The sequence below is a fragment of the Coptis chinensis genome, chromosome 9 (genome assembly GCF_015680905.1).
Source record: "Coptis chinensis isolate HL-2020 chromosome 9, ASM1568090v1, whole genome shotgun sequence".
NCBI lineage: Eukaryota > Viridiplantae > Streptophyta > Magnoliopsida > Ranunculales > Ranunculaceae > Coptis > Coptis chinensis.
In genome coordinates, this window is record NC_141464.1 from 60,181,504 (window position 1) to 60,202,398 (window position 20,895).

The window sequence follows — 20,895 nt, forward strand, 5'->3', positions numbered from 1 at the left end:
CCACAAAAAAAAAAAAAAAAAAAAAAAAGCTGGATCAAGTAGAACAAATGAAGCTTCCAACGACGAAGAAGCCAATGATGAAGAAAATTATGACTGGCTTGATAACTAGAGTAATTCTAGTAGTATGTAATAAGGGTGATATGTAATAGTTGTCTTTTATTTATTTATTTTTATTTTTATGTATTTGCAATCATGTATTAGTTGTCGTTATATTAATAAAAATTGCAATTCATTTGCTAAATCAAAGGAAGTAATTAGAACTTATCAAAATGATCATATGAACAATTCTAAATCACACAACATAATAATAATCGTCATACAACAAACTTAATATTATAAATCATCAAGTCTTCACTTCCTACATATGCCTCCTCTGTCGTGAACTCCTCCTCGACTGTCCTTATGTTGAACTCCCCGTCTGTCCATGCTGTGATGAACTCACCCTTGTGCAATCAATCTGAGCCTGTAACTCATCAACCTGGTGTTGCAAATCGTCATAATCCACATGAACCTGGGAAAGAAGTCTCTCTCTCTCTCAACACTGTAGGCGAATATCGAGGAGCGCAAGCCATCATTCACACAAATGTTTGTCTCATATCTCATGTGTAGGTCATCCTGAAATAATTATTTATTAATAATTTATGACATTTTCATAATAAACAAAAATAATAAACCAAAACTAATAAAAATAATTACCAGAGATAGATGTCCAAGGTCAGACTCTAACTATACAACGCGAGTGTCATTAATAGAAGAAATGGGCTTGTTAATCGTCTGGCCTCGGATCACTCAAACTAAAAACCCAAGGCCACTTTGACTGAGGGGGATTTGGTGCTAGAACAAATGTGTGTACAGGTCCATACTGAAATGTTGGCTATGATGGCTGGCCAATCTAGAATTCACGTCTGACACCCAAATTGCTAACCATATGAATGTTGCCTGTGACCGACAGCTGGGAGCAAATGATCAATAGAAACCCTAAACTAATAATGGTAGTACTACTCATAAGTCTGCAATGTTACTAGGTCAGAATCCTGTAGCCAAGTCCAATGCACGTTACTCTCGATGACTTGCTCTAAGGTCATGTCCTTAGCCTCTGATACATGGGTAGGCGGATTAGGGGGAATACCAAAGTATGGTGTGAGCTGTCTGTAACATCTATCCCCTAAATACCGCTCCATATCACTCCCACAAGTGAATACCATCCTCCTATGAGAAATGAACAATGCGTATCTACAGTTATTCGTGTCGATGTGCACAAATGTTCTCTAAGGCCTCCAAACAATAGAAGCCTGTGTGCTAAGCTCGATCTGGGTTCGGATAGAAGTTATGTTATGACTGATCTCATTAGTCAGACGAGCTCGATGAGGTCCGTGCCAAGCCCTGAGCCTAGGCCTCTCATCGGTATACTCTGTGAGGGTAGGATTTGCAGCATGGAAATACTCATAAAACCATACCTCTAAGAGAATGAAAAACCCTCCCATCTTGGGACTACTGACAACACCAGTCTGCCGAGAAGCCCTATCTAAACAACGCAACAAATGACAGTATATGGCTCCACCAAAATCAATACCGCCCAACTCATGCAAGTGCTCAAAGTTGGCTAGATACCCCAAGTTAATCGTCGAATGGCCAGAAAGAGAAAAGAAGACACCCGTCAAATACATACATAAAGCTCTTACATACTCATCAACATGTGCTTGACCATCATCAGAATCAAGTGACAAATAATTTATCAAAAACTGCAACCCTGAATCAGTAGTCAACGGTGTAATGTATGCAGCCTTGATACCAAAAAACCTAACACCAGCACTGTCATATGACTCCTTGGTCAGACAAGGGAAGAAAGTCATCATTTGGGCACAACTCTGGAATTCATTGCTACATCTCAACGGAACCTAATCCATACTCAAACCAGATATCATGCAAAAATCTAGTGGAGTGAAGCCCAACTCTCCCTGAGGGAAGTGAAAAGTATATATACTATCCCACCATCTCTCAACTAAAGCATTAATAACTCCCTGAATGTCAATCTTATTGTAAGGTATGTCAACTAGATGAGCAAAGGGAGTCGCTAAAATTGCATCTCTAACATGGTCAAGTGCACCGACTTTTTTAATATCATCCCACAACGTCTTAAGTGCACATGGAGTGCACCGTACCCGATACATAACACGTCTCTGATGTACGCAAAATAAAACTAAAATTAAAAATAAAAATAAAAATGTACATATTGAACTACTAAAATTAACTATTACTACTACTAATATATGAAATTAAAATACATATATGTTGTTCAAGAACAACTCTTGAGACATGCCTATCATGAAACCTCTTAGACACCGGCCTAAGATGGCTGAAATCAATAGCCTCAGTAGGAAATTCAAAATCGACTTGCTGATACTGAAGCAGCAATGGATCGTCAGCCTCAGCTCTTTGATTTTCAGCTCCAGAAGTGTTTGGTTCATCATCTAGATTACCAATGGGATTGTTCCAAACGTATATACTATTACCATTGTTTTCTTCTTCCTCACCATCACCACTCTATCGTGTTTGGTTATTATAAACATATTCGTCGTCGGAATTCATTTTTTTGCTAGAACTAGGTTGAAAAAAAAGTTGTGAAATGACAAAAGTCCGACTGTCGCGCGGCATTATATTAAGCATAGCACGCGACATTAGTACTGGCGAGCGCCAGTACTAATGTCGCGCAGGGTTGGGTTTACAATGAATTTTGTGGGTGAAATTTGCGACCACTTAGAGTTGATCAAAATTTGCGACCAGCTTCTTCATACTTTTTCTTCAAATATGAAGAGTATGCTACCACCACCTCGCCAGTACTAATGTCGTGCAGGGTGGGGTCTACAATGAATTTTGTGGGTGAAATTTGCGACCACTTAGAATTGATCGAAATTTGCGACCAGCTTCTTCATACTTTTTCTTCAAATATGAAGAGTATGCTACCACCACCTAGAGATGCTCTAATATATGCAAGTGCATCTCATGTAAGCAAAATTGAAATATGAGATCATATCCCCTAATTAAATATAAGATAAGTGAATATAAGGCTTTCATCATAAACAAAGATCTGACGAGATACTTCTACAAGGAAGAATTCTCAAGATTGTAGGAGGCCAAAATGCGAAGGCTAAGAACATCAGACAAAACAAAACAATTACTAGGGAGAATTATATGCAAAATCCAACTTCAACATAACACAGTATCTAAAATGGCCAATGCATATATCAAAATTTAATGCCAAAATCCAGAATTCAAGGGTACGTACCAGAATATTGATGGATTGGTCACCCAACATCTAAAGGACCAACGTAACCACATGCCCTTGTATAAGCTCGCAAGTGACTTTACTGCCATACAAAAAAATGCTATGTATAACGTATAAGCTTACTATCCAGGCATTCCTTTTTATATTTTTGTTGGATTAATAAGCTACTTAGCGAGCTAGCATATACGAAATACAACCAATATGACCCCTTTTCATCGGTGAAGACTCTATACGATCATTCAACACTATCTATTGCCTATGATGCATCACAAGAAAATGTAACATGGTCCGAGCTTTGCACAATTCTAATGAATAAAAAATAGAAGAATGAGGAACAACTTCTTTAAGATAAACTAGTGTCGATTAGTTTTGTTCCGCTTTTGTTTTTTTTTTTTTTTTTGGGTCCTATTACTGCCGGACCCCAATTTGTGTTGGGCGGACTTCCACAAAAAAAACAATTATTATAAGTGTGCTATTGGTTTCAAAAAATCTAAAAAAAAAACAATTATTACAAGTATGTCATTGGTCCCCAAAAAATTGAATTCGAAACCCCAAATTTAAACCCTGCTAGGTCGTTTGGACTAAGTCCCAAACGGCCACACCATTTGAGACTTAGTCCAAACGACCCGGCCACACCGGTCAAGAGCCCAAAAAACAGAATTTTGAATTTTTTTCAAAGTTCAAATTCTAAACGACATGACCACACCGTTTGGAGTGAGTCAAAACGATGTAACCATGTCATTTGGGATTTGTTTCAATGCGACTTGTCAAACAAGTCAGAAAACAGTTACTCCTTATTTGCATCTTAACGATTCAATACGCCTAGTCTATCCAGCCACTTCTATTCCAGTGCATACACAGCCACTTCTATGTTTCCTTTCAAGATTATGTATTCAATGTTTACTGTTAATATTAGATGCAAATTGTAACAATCTAATTTTAGATTCATATATTAAAGTTTTCGAATTAACTGCAAGACCAATTGATTGTAGGCTCTCAATGGTATGGTACATAATAGCGATGCAGACGAGTTACATACTGCAATCCGACTCCTAGCATTCTGTAGATGTTCATCAGCACACTATATGAATGGTGTGGATAAGTGTCACTAACATTTGATTGACAAATGTACCACCAATATTTTAGGTAGAGAGGGTGTTTTTTCCCCTACTGGTTCCTACTAGAAATCCCTTTGCAAGGCATTTATAGTTGATGTAACAGCTTGTTGCAGAAGAAAAGTCATGTGGAGTGAACCCAAGATATTTTTCCACAATGGTTATCTTCCTCATGTGGAGGAGATCCATGATGCTTGAAGTGTCAGTAGAGTTCAATATAGAGTAAACCATATAATATTCGGAATGACTAAACTGGATTCGACCCTATAAAATTTTAGATACACTATATTTAAAATTTGATTTTTTGCAAATTCGAGTTTCGTTCGGAATCACGAACTATGGACTAAACTGGATTCCAGATTTTAGATACCGCAACTCTTTGTAAATGCTTCTCAATTTCTGCTGCAATATGCAAGAATGAGGGCGGAAATTTGTTGTCCTATCCCGGCCTCCCCATCTATCTATCTTACAAAAAAGATCAAACTGAAAAATGATGCACAAACCAAAAAAGTAAAGTGGTACAAATAAAACTTATTGTCATATGCAACAATTGCTCAACGACACAAAAAGCCTCCATCAACAAAACCGGACAGTGTTTAGAAAACCAGACCGGACCGGTAGTCCAACTGGGATCCATTCAGAACCTGTAATTTTTCGGTTCAGTTGAACCTAGCACCTAAACAAAATAGTCCAAACTCCAAACCAACATACTACTATGTGTGTTTTTGTATAAAAACTTCATTTTGATATATAATACTAATTAATATTGAATTAAAACATGTATTTATTTATTTTATTATTGTAATTATTAAAAAATTTACTAAATAAACATCAATCGGTCTGACCGAATCGAACCATAGTTGAACCATTTTAACAAAAAATTGGTTCGATCACCAGTTCGGTTTACAAAACATTGGCAAGACGACACGAAAGGCCCCCATCAACAACCAAATTATGCCCACTAACAAAAGCAGGTTGATCAGAAGCAAGAAACAACACAGCATCAGCCACATGATTCACCTTCAGCACCATTCCATTCAATCTATTTCCGGATGAGAAGGCCTTCTCCACACTCTCTTGATCCATCCCAAATGCGTCTAAAACCATTGGTGTCCCAACTGCACCTGGCGACACGCAATTAACTCTTATCCCATACTTTCCTAATTCACAACTAGCAGATCTAACCAAGCCAAGTACTCCGTGTTTTGACATTGTGTAGTCATGCCGGTCTTCGCTTCCCATGCATGCTGCGACGCTAGCGGTGCAAACAATACTTCCACTTCTCACACCTCCTTCCACCATTGCACGTGCTGCATGCTTCACACATTCAGCCATTCCACACACATTGACTGCAAATAAACGGCCCATCAACGCTAAGTCGAAGTCCAAAATGGTTTGGTTATGGTTAACCATGCCTGCATTGCTGAACATGATGTCTAGGCGACCGTAACTTTGGACTGTTGAATCGACCATGAACTCGACTTGACCTTCATCAGAGACATCACAATGCATGTATGCGCAACGATGTAGCCCAATTGACGAAGCGACCGATTGGCCTATCTGATCTTGGATGTCGGCTATAACCACCATGTGTGCGCCTTCATTGGCAAACAAACGGGCAGTCGCTTCACCAATGCCACTTGCACCACCAGTAATGATTGCTACTTTTCCTTCTAGTCTCTTGTTGAAACTCATTCTGGACCTCTATCTCAAAATGATTTATTTGCAATAATTTTCAAGTGATGAACCAAGTTTATATAGACACGGCATGGTTAGAAAAATTAATGGTAGTAGTACGTCTATATAATATGACTCGATGTGACGCATGCAAAGAATGGTCAGCAGACAGCAACACAGTGCACTTGTTCTTTTCAATTCAATGGATTGAACGAATGTGGAAAACAATTCTAAAGTGGACGATTGGTCGTGGATATTGCACATGTCCAACTTGACAAGAGAGTCAAATAGAGAGAACAAAACGTTTTTCTCTATTTAGTGTCAGGCGCGGCCCGCGCTCTCCGTATGCCTGGACAAGGCGCGTGGCGCGCTCATGCTTTTGGCGACTTCCAGATCGTTAGGCATGACCCGCTCTCGGTATGATGAATGACAAGCGCCTGGCGACTTCAGATCGTTAGCTTAACCAGCTCTATTTTCCTGGATAAGACGCCGCGATGCTCAATAGTATTTCAAAGACCCCTCGAAGTTAGTGCGTGGATATCGCACATGCCCAACTTGACAAGAGAGTCAATAAACGCCTTGCTAGCCATTGCTTTAGTAAGGGCATCTGCTAGTTGGTCTTCAGACTTTACAAATGGAAAAGTAATAATTCCAGCTTCAAGTTTCTCTTTGATAAAATGTCTATCAATCTCCACATGCTTCGTCCGATCATGTTGAACAGGATTATGAGCTATCTCTATCACTGACGTATTGTCACAATACAGATTCATTTCCACTTTTGGTTTAACACCCAAGTCCGTCAACAAGTTTCTCAACCACAACAACTCACATACCCCATATGTCATACCTCTATATTCAGCTTCAGCACTTGATCTTGATACTACTGGTTATTTTTTACTCCTCACAATACATATTCATTTCCACTTTTGGTTTAACACCCAAGTCTGTCAACAAGTTTCTCAACCACAACAACTTACATACCCCATATGCCATACCTCTATATTCAGCTTCAGCACTTGATCTTGATACTACTGGTTGTTTTTTACTCCTCCAAGTCACAAGGTTTCCACCTACAAAAGTAAAGTATCTTGAGGTAGACCTCCTGTTGTCGGCTGAACCTGCCCAATCTACATCAATGTAGCCTTCTACTTTTAGATGATCATGTTTCTAGAACAATAAGCCTTTACCCAGAGCAGATTTCAAATATCTCAATATGCGCTCTACAGCATCCATATGAGGTTTACGTGGGTCATGCATGAATGGACTCACAACACTAACGGCATATGCAATATCGGGCCTGGTATACGATAAATAGATCAGTTTCCCTACAAGCTTCTGATATCTCCCCTTATCGGTAGGAGTTGCATTCAAACACAGAAACAACTTGTGGTTATGCTCAATGGGAGTATCAACTGGCTTACATCCGAGCATTCCAGTCTCAGATAATAAATCAAGAATATATTTCCACTGGGATAAGAAAATACCATTTTTTTATCGGGCTACCTCAATCCCAAGGAAATATTTAAGGTCTCCGAAATGTTTCATTTCAAACTCGGCCGGATCTTTGTTGTAAACTAGAAATCTCCTCATGATCATCACCAGTCACCACCATATCATCAACATAGATAATCAAAGCAGTAATTTTACCTCTTTTGTGTTTTGAAAACAAAGTGTGATCCGAGTTGCTTTGTTTGTAGCTGAACTTCTTCATAGACTTAGTGAACCTGCCGAACCAAGCTCTTGGAGACTGTTTTAACCCATACAATGCCTTCTTTAGTTTACAGACCATTGTCTTATCTGAGTATTCTGGTATACCTAAGGGAGGATCCATATATACTTCTTCAGTAAGATCTCCATGCAAGAAAGCATTTTTTACATCAAACTGAAGAAGAGGCCAATCTTTGTTAGAGTTTAGCAACCGGTGCAAACGTTTCTTGATAATCAACACCATAAGATTGTGTATACCCTTTCGCAACCAGCCGAGCTTTGTATCTCTCAATAGCCCCATCTGATTTGAGCTTGACTGTAAAAACCCATCTGCACCCCACTGTCTTCTTTTTCTTTGGTAAGATTACAAGTTCCCAAGTGGCATTCTTTTTCAATATATGCTGCCATTTCTTCTGCCATAGCTTTGGTCCATCTAGAATCTGCTAAAGCTTCCTGCATTTTACTAGGAATAGAGACAAATGATAACTGGAATACATAAGATGCATATGACTTGGATAACTTGTGAAATGACACATGGTTGCTTATGGGATATTTTACTTTAGCTTTAGGATCAAGTTCATATTGAATTGGTGGTTGGCCACGGTTAGATCGAGGTGGAAGATGATATTGAACTAGTTCAGAATTAAGACTAGGTAGATTATCATCATGAATATTAGAATCACCAACATTATGAGTATTGGAATCAACAATAGTAGAGTCAGGCGATACCTCTAATGGGTCTTCTGGAGAAGATTGTTCTTGTGAAGATTGGATTAGTGGATCCGTTGTAGGAGATAATGTATTATCATGGACTTGATCTTCACATCCTTCACTTGAGCACTCAGTGGAGGTTCCATCTACTTCTTCTATTGAGTTTTTATCACTAGGTGATTGTGGTCTCGATAAATCAAAGACCATTATATCATCATGATTCTGTATTTCATTTCTATTCTCCCCCTGAAGTGAAGAATCAATGATCTCTGTATAAAAAAGGTCGTGTTCATGGAAAATGACATCCATTGAGACAAAAAAAAAATTTAGAAGATGGATGATAACACTTATAACCCTTCTAAGATGAGCCATACCTAACAAAGGCACACTTCAACGCACGTGGATCAAGTTTGGTGCGTTGTTGTGTATGTAAGTGAACATACACCACACACCCGAAGATATAGGGTGCTAAATGAACAATGGGCGGAAGCGTATAGTGATCAGAAAGCACATCTAAGGGTCTCCGAAATTGGACAACACTAGGTGTACAATTCATCAAGTAAACCGCAGAGGTCAGAGCTTCGCCCCATAAGTGAGATGGAACATGACCACCAATTAATAAAGACCGAGTGACCTCTAAAAGATGTCTATTTTTTCGTTCTGCAACCCCATTTTGCTGAGGGGAATAAAAGCAAGAGGTTTGATGTAGAATACCAGCCGAATGCATAAAGCCAGTCAATTCCTTTTTGAATACTCACCCACATTATCAGAGCGAACAACCTTTATAGAGATTCCAAACTGTGTGAGCACCATCTGATGGAAAAGGGGAAAAATTGTGCAGACATCACTTTTATGTTTCAAAAAATATACCCAGGTCATCCGAGTGCAGTCATCGACAAAAGTAATAAACCATTTCATCCCGTTATGTGTAGGACGTGGGGCAGGACCCCAAACATCTGAATGAACTAAAGAAAAAGGAGCATCAGCTCTATTATCACTCAAAGAGAAAACAGTACGATGGCTTTTCGCCATTACACAAGTTTCACAAGCAAAATCATAAATAAAACATCTTGGATAGATAAAGATGGGGACAGAGGTACAATGCCAACACCAACAGCTGGAGATGACACACCATTATCATTAGTAATGACTGATTTGGAACAACTAGAGGAGAAATGGTTAAATTTATAGCGATCGTAAGTTATATGATCAGTAGCACCCGTGTCAATTATCCAATCACTATTTCTAGTAAAAGTAATAAGAGTAGAGTTAGATATACCTAACTAGGCAACAAATCCGGCAACAGTGACTAAATGACTTTTCGAGTTATAAGACATGACAGCGGAATCATTATTAGAATGCACAACAACATAATCATTATTGGTAGGTAAGTCTGTCATTATTAGTAGATCAATAGACAAACAATGACCAGAAAAGAAGAAAAACAAAACACCAAAAAAAGCTCCGATTCCTATAGTAATGGGGTAATATAAAGGTAATCGGAGTTGGCTCTTGATACCATGTCAAAGATGTTTTACTGAATATTTTTGATAACTTTATTGATATTTACATTAGGTATATATACAAGATAACAGAAGATCTCCTAGATCCACATATCTAGGAGAAGATAATACTCTTACTAAATACACAAGATACTTCCTAATACTAAATATAGTAACAAATATTCTAACAGTACGTTCTCATATATGCCACATGCTGTTTGCAATATCTGACAAGTTCACCCTCACGACAATGAAAATAGGAAGACAATGCATCATCATCTTTTGTGTCTTTATGAAAGACTAACTTCTATTCATTTTCATCATTCTTCGATGACCTCCTAGAGCTAGTGGTGACTCTTACAAATAACTGAAAAGTTTATATATGACTATGTCAATACAATACTTTGGCAGTAGATTAGATATTTATTGGATTGAAATTTGGCACGTCAACAGTCATTACCATACATCATCTTGTTTCACACTTTCACATATTGCAATGTTAATGCTAAGATGAGATTGGTATGCCCAATACATATTCGTGCTATTTTTCATGGTATGTGTAGTGTCTGTGAGGGACTAATATATACAACCAATGTATATTATACACGTGTCCAGCACAACTCATCATAAAACACTTCCCCCGACGAACTCATTACAGCTCGCTTCATAGCGAACCAACAGTCTCTCCGTGAGATCGCCAAGCAGTTCGCACGAATGCTTATTCATGAACTGCCTCCACGAAGTGCCACTATAACGGTCAGTAACGTATGAGACAACTATCTCCATCAAGACTGAAACTTCAGCCACGCTCATCAATGTTTCGCCATCAATGCTCCATAAAGTCTCATATCAATGAGACTTGACCTGATGGAAGAGAAGACGAATGATCACCAAGAAGACAATAAAAGTAGACTCCATCCTTGATCCGAGGGGATCCCCGAATCTACTCCATCTTCCCCCCACTCTCTCCATGGGAGAACTCTCTATTTGCCCTAGGCTCTACAGCCCGCACACCCAAACATGAACTACGTCTGACTTGATTCAGGTTCCCCCAGAGAGAACCTGATACGTAGGCAATTCGTCCATACGAACTCAGTCAAGACCAATACAAACCCCTATCTCCCCCAAAATTCCCTACACTTGTAAGGTTCAACTAAAAAGAGCATTTACATTAGCACCGTCTGCGGGTTGATTTCCTTGGGAAAACCACACTATCAGTTCATTATTCTCAAGCCCACGAAGCATGGTGATTGCTGGTCATGATAAAAAAGTTGATGATTAGTCAATCAAAAAAGTTTGTTCACTCGCGAAAGATTCTTACTTTACAACGTTTATGCGTACAAATTGTATATGTCGATTCAAACAGTTCAATAGGTCGCCAGCATATCCAGCATCAATTAAAATAAAACATCAGAAGGAAGCAACCTGTCAAATCAATGAATTAGCAATTCAAAACCGAGAAATTTCTGAGCATTCTCGAATTAGATAAGTTCACTCGTTTTAACTCACCGGTTCTTACAAGGCTTTTCCATACCCTTTAATTATCTTTCTTTTGAATTGATATATTTCGATCCCAACAACATTGGGCCACAAAGTTTTCTCCCATTTAGGTAGAAAATAGCTTTCAACAGATTTGAGGAACTCAACCGTTCAACAGATGGATTGTACATGCGACCTACGGTTTTCTCATAAAGGAGAAACATCGTAATTGACCTTCTTTCTATTTCAAGCACGTTCAGTACATTAACTTTGCACTCCACACAATAGAGATTAATTCTTGCATAATTTGACTACCTTGCAGCTCGCTCCTTGTCAGATCGTCTACAACACGAACTAGCGGCTAGCTACAACCGGACCATTTAGTCTATGGCGGGTCATCAAGTCACATGAACTTGAACGAACATTATCTCCACGAAGGACATCACTGATAAGGTTATATACTAAAAGCATTACTTTTGTATTAACTCTAATTCTTTATATTTTGAATGAAAATCATATGGGCAAATGTTATGCATATTATATATGTTATTAGTTATATGCATGCGTCTAATATTTTATGTTGTAGATAATATGGTGTGTGGTGACACACAGAAGATCATATCATCAGTACCTTATAAAGTATAAGTAAACGTTCACAACCTAGATGGATTTGGACAAACCATTGGTACGGTTGTAATCTAATATGGTATTAGTATATCTTGACTACAAGATTACACTAGTACACTTTGTGTGTATTGAATAGGATCAAGTAAGGTTGTTTCTCTTTATATTGACTATATAAGATAACAAACACTTCTGTTATTATGGATGTTTGTCCTCTTAATCCGGATATAATAACGAGCACTTACGTGCATTGTACATTGCTTTAAATCATCAATGAGTGAGATTCATTTGTTAATCAACAAACTCGATGGATTGGGTAATGACATTGTATGTAAGGTGTGCTGTTGATTATAGAAGGAATCTGTGACCCGCAAGAAGTCGGGTTGATGATGTCCCCTTGAGGAGCTCATAAGGATTGTCATGTAAACCTTGCAAGTGGATTTATTCTGACATGACAATGAGGTTGAGTGGTACTACTCAAGGATATAAGAAGTTGATTAATGTAGTTGTCAGTAACTTGACTTATTCAACAGACATTTGATATCTTAAACACGGGGAGATCAACAAGCATATACGTAATTTGGGATTAGGGTGGTAGTGCAACAATGGGCTTTAGTGGAATAAGCCATTTGTTGACGAGCTTGGGCCGTGTGTTCTGGGTAAACATGGGAAGTCCAAGCCCGTCAAGAGACCTAACCCTAATTTCTCCTCATGGTCCCTATTGTAGCCTATATAATGAAACCCCTCTTTCTCTGGCCGAAATACTCAGGCTTTGCTCAAGAAAAGTTAGTTCCTAAATTTGGTTCTAAACTAAGAGAGTGAGAGAGGCCAAGAGAGAAAGAAGGGGCTGGAAGATCGTTGCTCACACAACATTCATTCTAAAGATAGGAATACAACAGAAGATCAAGAGGTTGCTGATTCGTAGAGCTTGGATTCTTAAAGAAATCACAACTGATCTAAGGTAAGAATTCTAAATAAAATCGTGAGAACCTTTATTCCGCTGCGCATGGTTTTCACAGTTAGTAGTCAATCATTACATGAAACCATAACGATTCCTACGATCACAACCTTTAAAGCTCGCTCCTTGTCAGTTCGGTCTAGTGCAAGTCAATCAAATTCCAATCTGGTGGCTGACTACAACCATCTACGAACTGGGGCTAGCTTCAGAGAATGCAAACGAGATCAACTCACAATCATGGACGCGTAATGAGAGCCATACACTGGGGGCTTCGCCAAAAAACAATGGCTCCGACATGAGCACCTTACTAATCCAGACATATATATCTTTTACCATTAGTATGTATTAACAACTACGTGCTAGTTCGCATTTTTTTCAGGTCAGATCAACTAAAACACCATGCTGACGACCTGTGGAAGATCCAATCAAATTCAACAGTCGTCACATCAACATATGGAATGACCACTCAGCTTACTGAAACACCACCCAACCTACCGACAAGTTACTCAGCTCACTGAGCACTCACAATTGTCTCGCCAATTGAGGACCTATACTCCTAGGCTTAGTTCAGGCTCGAACTATCATGATATCATACCAATGGAGATCTAAAGCTAGGAGCGACAAAACATTTGAACAGCCACTCAGCTTACTGAAATGCCACCCAACCTACTGAAAGGTTACTCAGCTCGCTGAGCAGAGTCTCGCCAACTGAAGACCTATACTCCTAGGCTCAGTTCAGGCTTGAGCTATCATGGTATCATACTAATGGAGATCCAAAGCTAGGAGTGACCCAACATTAGAATGACCACTCAGCTTTCTGAAAGGCCACTCAACTTACAAATCGGTCACTCATATTACAGGACGATCTAAAGCAGGAGTGATCCAGCACAAAATTACCAACTAAGGGCCGACTTATACTTCTAGGATCAGACCCCACATAGGAGCATCAACGGACTTTTACTACCTTAATCAACTCAACACAATGCGAATAAGTATTCAAACCAAAGATATTATCAAAGTTATTTGATAAGCACCCAAAACTGCAATATAAAACCCGTAGAGACATAGCATTTTGGTTAATTATGTATTTAATAATCATGAATTAATTGTATTTTTGTGTTTTTACATGTTTGAGCAATCAACGTAAAAATGATAATAAAGCCAGTATTTAAGCACAGAATAGTGTGTCTACATGAAGTATTCCGATTTAGCCCACGTGAAGGTCAATGAAGCCTGACTAAAGCCCAAGGAATCAAACATGACAGTTCCAAGTCAGAATAGGATCAACGTGCAGAAAAGTTTCAAATTTCCGAATCCCATATCATCTGAACTTGGACTCCAATGACGAAAAATGAACCATCAGAACGATCAGTGCGGCGAGCTCTCCACATATGCGGGATTTTATAAAAAGTCAACTTTTGGACCCGCCACTGGTCAAAATATGTGGGACCCACTATGTAGACCCACAGAAATTGGTGATCAAGCTCACACATCAAGTTTCAGCACAAGTCAATTTGCATGAAAGACTTTTGTGCATAACTTTGGCACAAAGTCATCAAATGTGATTAGGTGGCACAAGATTAAAGCTTGATTAGGTGGATGCAAATTAAGCTTTGACACAAAAGTCTTGTTTGATTAGGTGGAAAATAATTAGTTGCTTGATTAGGTGGAAACTAATAGGTGGCAAATAAAGTCTTGTTTGGTTGGCAAATTAATTTGTATAAGTCTAATTAGAAAAAAAATCAAGACTTCACATTTAATGGGCAGTTGAGTTCACATGATGGATGAAGAAAAAGAGCACTCTCATTTGCTTTAAAAGGATGTCTTCACAGGCAAGACACAACTTTGGCTCCCTTAGTTTAGTTTTTCCAGAGTTAAAAAGTTTCCATGTTTTAGTTTTAGTTTGTAATAATTTAAGCTTGTACTATTGTCACTCTAGATAGTTGATAATAAAATCTTTTCAAAGTATAAACTAGAATTCTATTTCTTTTGTCATTTCATACAAATCTATATTAGATTTCTTGATTAGGAACATGAGCTAAACCCTCCATTGTGGAGGGTTGATGAAGCTCATGTGAAAATCCGTAACTGTTAAATGATTCAGTCACTAGTATTAGGACTTTAAAGCTTGCCTTGGCATCCTACCCCAAAATGGTAGTGTCCGACCAAGTTTAAAGCTTGGACCCCAAGATATCGTCGCGTGAGCAACCCAAGTGACGCTGGGAGTAGTTGCGTGCGCGACCTCTTGGTGGAATCAGACTTTAAAGTTTGGACGGCCGGTGTCAGGTTAAGCTAGGAGTTGAATGGTATGTTTAGAGATGAAGTATTGGTTCATCTCCTTATGCTAGCAGAGTGTTCTCAGAGATGGGTTCATTTTTTTAGGGACCGAGACTCTAATTCCATTGTGGGTTTGTCTATGAACCCAAAAATGAGATTAAGAATGCGGTGATAAAAATCATTTGATAATTAAACTTAGCATGAGTGGATTTAGCTCTCCACATATCTCTTTCTATTTATCTCTCTCTTTAGCAGTAAATTAAGTAATTAGTTATATTGTTAGCTTTTAGTAACTTGTATTCCAAGCAACTCAGTAAAAGTAGTTTAAATCAACCATAAAAATCCTGCTCACATAATTCCCTTGAGGAGAAATTTCAAGTTGGTTGTTAACAAGAGTTTTGGTCTTTGGGTTTGGGATGAAACCCTCGCTCGAATTATATCGCAACATGCTCGTGAGCGAGGCACTTGCATAACTATACTCGAGTGTGTGTAAGAGTAAAATCTTATACATACAAAATTATAGTCATCACTATTCAAAAGAACTGCTCGAGTCATCTCAGGAAACCAATTCACAAAATCACCAAAGCCTCAGCAAAATAGCCCGAGTCATCTCAGGAAACCAGTTCACAAAAGCGTCATAGTATTAACAAACTGCCCAAAGCTACATCAGGAAACCAGTTCACAAAAGCTTCATAGTATTAATGAGCTGCCCAAGCTACCTCAGGAAAACAGTTCGCAAAAGCTTCATAGTATATTAATGAGTTGCCCAAAGCTACCTCAGGAAACCAGTTCAGAAAAGCTTCATAGTATCTATGAGTTGCCCAAAATTACAACCATTTTTTCTCCATTCATTACACCATGTGCTTCCCACGTGTGGAACTACTCTCTTATAAGGTCTCCCCACTAAACAGGAACAACCTAATGAGAAGGGGCTATACTTGTGTGAGGGACTAATATACACAACCAATGTATATTATACACGTGTCCAGCACAACTCATCAAAGAACACTTCCCCCGACAAACTCATTACCGCTCACTTCATACCGAACCAACAATCTCTCCTTGAGATCGCCAAGCAGGTCGCAAGAATGCTTATTCACGAATTGCCTCCACGAAGCGCCATTGTAACGTTTAGTAACGTATGAGACAACTATCTCCATCAAGACCAGAACTTTAGCCACACTCATCAATGCTTCTCCATCAATGCTCCATAAAGTCTCATATCAACGAGACCTGACCTGATGGAAGAGAAGACAAATGATCACCAAGAAGACTATAAAAGCAGACTCCATCCTTGATCCGAGGGGATCCCCGAATCTACTCCATCTTCCCCCACTTCTACATGGGAGAACTTTCTATCTGCCCTAGGCTCTACGCCCCCACACACCTAAACATAAACTACGTCTGACTTGATTCAGGTTTCCCCTGAGAGAACCTGATACATAGGCAGTTCGTCCATACGAACTCAGTGATAACCAATACAAACCCCCATCTCCCCGAAAATTCCCTACACTTGTAAGGTTCAACCAAAAAGAGCCTTTATAGTGTCACTAAGTGGTTGTTTGTTTTTTGACTTTTAAGCATTCAATGCCACTGAAAACTAAGTTTTCAGCATTCAACACAAAGTTAGTTGTTTGATTTTTTCGGACTCTTCAGCATTCAAAGGTGTAAAACCGAATTCAGCATTCCGCATAAAATCCTTGCTGAATGCTGAAAAGAGAGAAGCTCACGTTGGGTTTCCCCCTACCCTTCTAAACCCTTCCACAACTTGTCTTCTCCCACTTTTTGTTGATGCCCTCTCCGTATGTTAGCTTTGGTTCTTTAACTTTAGTTTGTAAATAAAGGGAAGAAAGACCCCACCACCAACGACCAGTCTTTGTTTTGAACATTGAAAGCCAGCAGCGGCATCACCAAAAGTCAGCAACCAATTGTGACAGTGTAAGCTAATTCAAGGGAGATATTAGTAATAACCCTTGGCAAAACAAACAGAAGAAAAGAAATACTAATAACCTGAATGTGAACGAACTTCCTTGCACAATGATTTGCTTTTGTCTACGATTGGGTCAAACACGATAATGCCATAGATTTTGATTAAGCAACGACTTACTACTTGGGACTCACTATCACTGACTTCATTCCCCCTCTAGAGTCTTGTTAAATATACTAATATATGTTTTTTAACTTTTTTTATATATATGCTAGTAGCCAAGTACTGATGTACGTACCGAAGTCCAAAGGAACTAATTTTTACGAAATTTTCATTTTCAATGGCTGTTGTGAGTATCCTCCGTTCTCAAATCAATCATTACAACACACGTGTCCACACACCAAGTCATATCTTCTCAGCTCGTGCATCACCAGCTCGTACATAAATTCTAGGATGCAAGCACGACCCAAACCCAGGTCGTCCAAATGTCAAATACAGCCATACATGGAAACAAATGATCTACAACGGTCCTGAAGTTGAGTCAACGCACCAATCAAGGAGGCATTTACTTCGTAACAGCACAAGTAATGGCAAATCATCAAGAGAGCACAAAATATGAATCTACACTTGACAACGGCCTGAACCAAATAAGGAAAGTCAGCTTAAGCACCTATAAGTAGAGAGAGATGAACTATGTAAGGATTGATTCAAGTTGACCCGAGAAACTTGATACGTAGGCAACTCTTGTCCAAAGTAAGAGTGCAACCATTTCAAATCAATTCCAATATCAGGTCATAGGTAGAAACCTATACCTATACATTGGCACCGTCTGCCAGTTCATCTTCTTGAGAAAAAACATTCACACCATTTTCTCAAGCCCACAAAACTTGGTAAACCACCATGGAAGAACAACTCAAAGCTTTAGTCAATCAAGTGAAGACTCTCCAAGATTCTTTTACAACCCTTCAGCAAGAGAATCAAACTTTTCGTGAACAGACAACTTCCAACACCAACAATGTGGATCCAGGCGCCATTGATAACAATGGTGTCGCAGCACTCACAACCACCACCAATCTACGCCTTGACGACCTCGCCCAGCGGCTTGAGAAATCAAGCAAAAAGGCCAGTGCAGCCCAGATCATCTAGAAGATGCTCAAATCATACAGAGTGTCACCATTCACCACTGAAGTCAAGGACAAGTAGCCTCCCACTAATTTCATCCAGCTAAAGTTCCTAATGTATGATGGCATCTCGTGTCCAGGCCAGCACGTAGCTTGTTTTAGCCAAATCTTGATGCTCAACTACCTGAGATGCAGAGTTTTTCCAACCAGCCTAAAGGACGGAGCATTAGATTGGTTCTATATGCTAGCACTTGATTCAATCCACAACTTCGACAAGCTAGCTGAAACATTCGTAGCAGAGTTTGTCCACAACAGGAAGAAGCAAGCCGTCCTATACTCATTGTTCCAACTGAAGCAAGCACACGACGAAACTATTCGGGCTGCTTCAAAAAGGAATTGTTATAAATGGAGCCAGGCCTCAAGGATAGCTTTGCAACCTCAGCATTCACCAACGCCCTCCTAGATGATTCTGAACTAGCAGGGTCACTCATGCGGAATAAGCCAGATCGCCTAGACGACCTGTACCTCAGAGTCGGCAAGTACATGAAGTACGAAGAATAGATAACCCAGCGCAAGGGCAAAGAGGTCCTCGCAGTAAGCGACAAAAAGAGACCCAAAGAAACAAGCAGTAATCAAGTAATAAAAAGGGCACCAACTCCCAAAAGCCATCTTACACCAAGAGAGAATTCTCCAACTTCTCCAGGATGCCAAGCCACATCCTGAAGAAAATAAAGATAGCCCCTTACTTCAAGCCAAACATCAACAAGGTCATAGAAATCTCAAGACGCCCAAACTGCCACTTCCACAAACTCTACCACCATGACACAGATGAATGTTGGAGTCTTAAACACTACCTCCAAGACTTAGTCGAAGGGGGAAAGCTGAAAGAATTCCCGCCAGAAAACAACCTCAGGCATAAACTAAATGCCAACTGCAACAGAAGCAGGAGTCGTAGTCATGAACGACCTACACATAGAAGAAGCAGAAGTAGAACAACCCGACAATCTAAATTTCCAGGTCGGTCGAGGCACAACAGACAATAGCACTCCTCCAATCATGAAGAGGAAAAGGTAATCCATATTATTACAGACACCTCGAGCAACGAGACCTCCAGATGTGAAAAGCGCAGGCACATAGGAGCACTGTAATAGATCTACCACCTATCCCACAAGGCTGAGATGATCACTCCTGCCAGCTTTCGATCTACGACCGAGATATCATTCACCGAGGAATATCTCGACAAGGTGTGCCTACCCCATATTGATGCTCTGGTATTGCACGTCAAGATCAATAGATGGACAGTCAAGCGGGTCCTAATTGATCTAGGTAGCTCTTGCGACATCCTCTTCTACCAAACATACAAAGATATGCACTACCAGACTCAGTGATGATAGATTCAAATGCACCACTCTACGGGTTCAATAGAGACTGCACAGATGCAATTGGAGACGTCATCCTACCAATCTCCATTGGACAAAAAGAGGACATGGTTAAGACCTCAACACACTTCAGTGTGATAAATGTCAAGTCATCATACACGACCATCTTGGAATGTAGATGGCTTTACAAGATCCAAGCAGTTCCATCAACTTTACACCAAGTCCTGCAGTTCCCCGGACCTCGAGGAATCATGGAGCTCAGAAGCAACCAACTAGAAGCTCATTGATGCAATCAAGTAAGCACAACAACCAAGACCAAAACTCAGGTCGCCAAGTCAAAGGACATCCTAAAGCCACAAGATCCTCAAACTTCCAGCCCTCCAGCATTAGCAGCAAACAAGCTCAAAGAAGAACAAGCAAAAGTCGAGCCAGGCGAGAAAATCAATTTGGGCACAAATGATGACCCAAAATTTGTTTATGTAGGGGCTGATCTAGGCCCTAAGCTCAATGAGCAACTTGTCAATTTTTATCTCTCAATAAAGATGTGTTTGCTTGGTCATATATTGATATGCCAGGTATCGATCCTCAGGTCGCTTGCCACAAATTAAATATAGATCAACAATAAAGCCTATCAAACAACGATCTCGGAAACTAGCACTCAAATTTCAAAATGCTATCAATAAAGAGATAGAAAAGCTCAAAAAGGTTAGATTCATCATATTGTGGTCGTTCCTAAGAAAAATGGCCAGGTATGACTCTGCATCGATTTCACCAACGTCAACAAGCATTGCCCAAAAGATAACTTCCCCCTACCTAGGATTGACATACTGGTAGATCAAACTTGCAGCCATGAACTTCTATCATTTATGGACGCATACAGTGGTTAAAATCAGATACCACTTGCAGAAGAGGACCAAGAAAAGACGTCCTTCATAACTGAACAAGGGACGTTCTGCTACAACGTCCTACCATTCTGCTTGAAGAACGCCAGTGCAACCTACTAGAGACTTGTCACAAAAATGTTCAAAGACATGCTGGGCAACACTATGGAAGTCTACATAGACGACATGGTAGTCAAAAGCGCCAAGGCTGGCGACCACATTTCTCACCTACAAGACGCTTTTGGAAGATT

The 20,895-nt window shown here is 39.5% G+C and overlaps 1 pseudogene across 1 annotated transcript; it reads right to left on the reverse strand.

The window, feature by feature from the left end:
• Window positions 1-5,167: 5,167 nt before the first annotated feature.
• On the reverse strand, window positions 5,168-6,155 carry LOC147477069 (short-chain dehydrogenase reductase 3b pseudogene; annotated as a pseudogene). The gene has a single exon (XR_015209281.1). The product of XR_015209281.1 is annotated as a short-chain dehydrogenase reductase 3b pseudogene (transcript).
• Window positions 6,156-20,895: the final 14,740 nt, after the last annotated feature.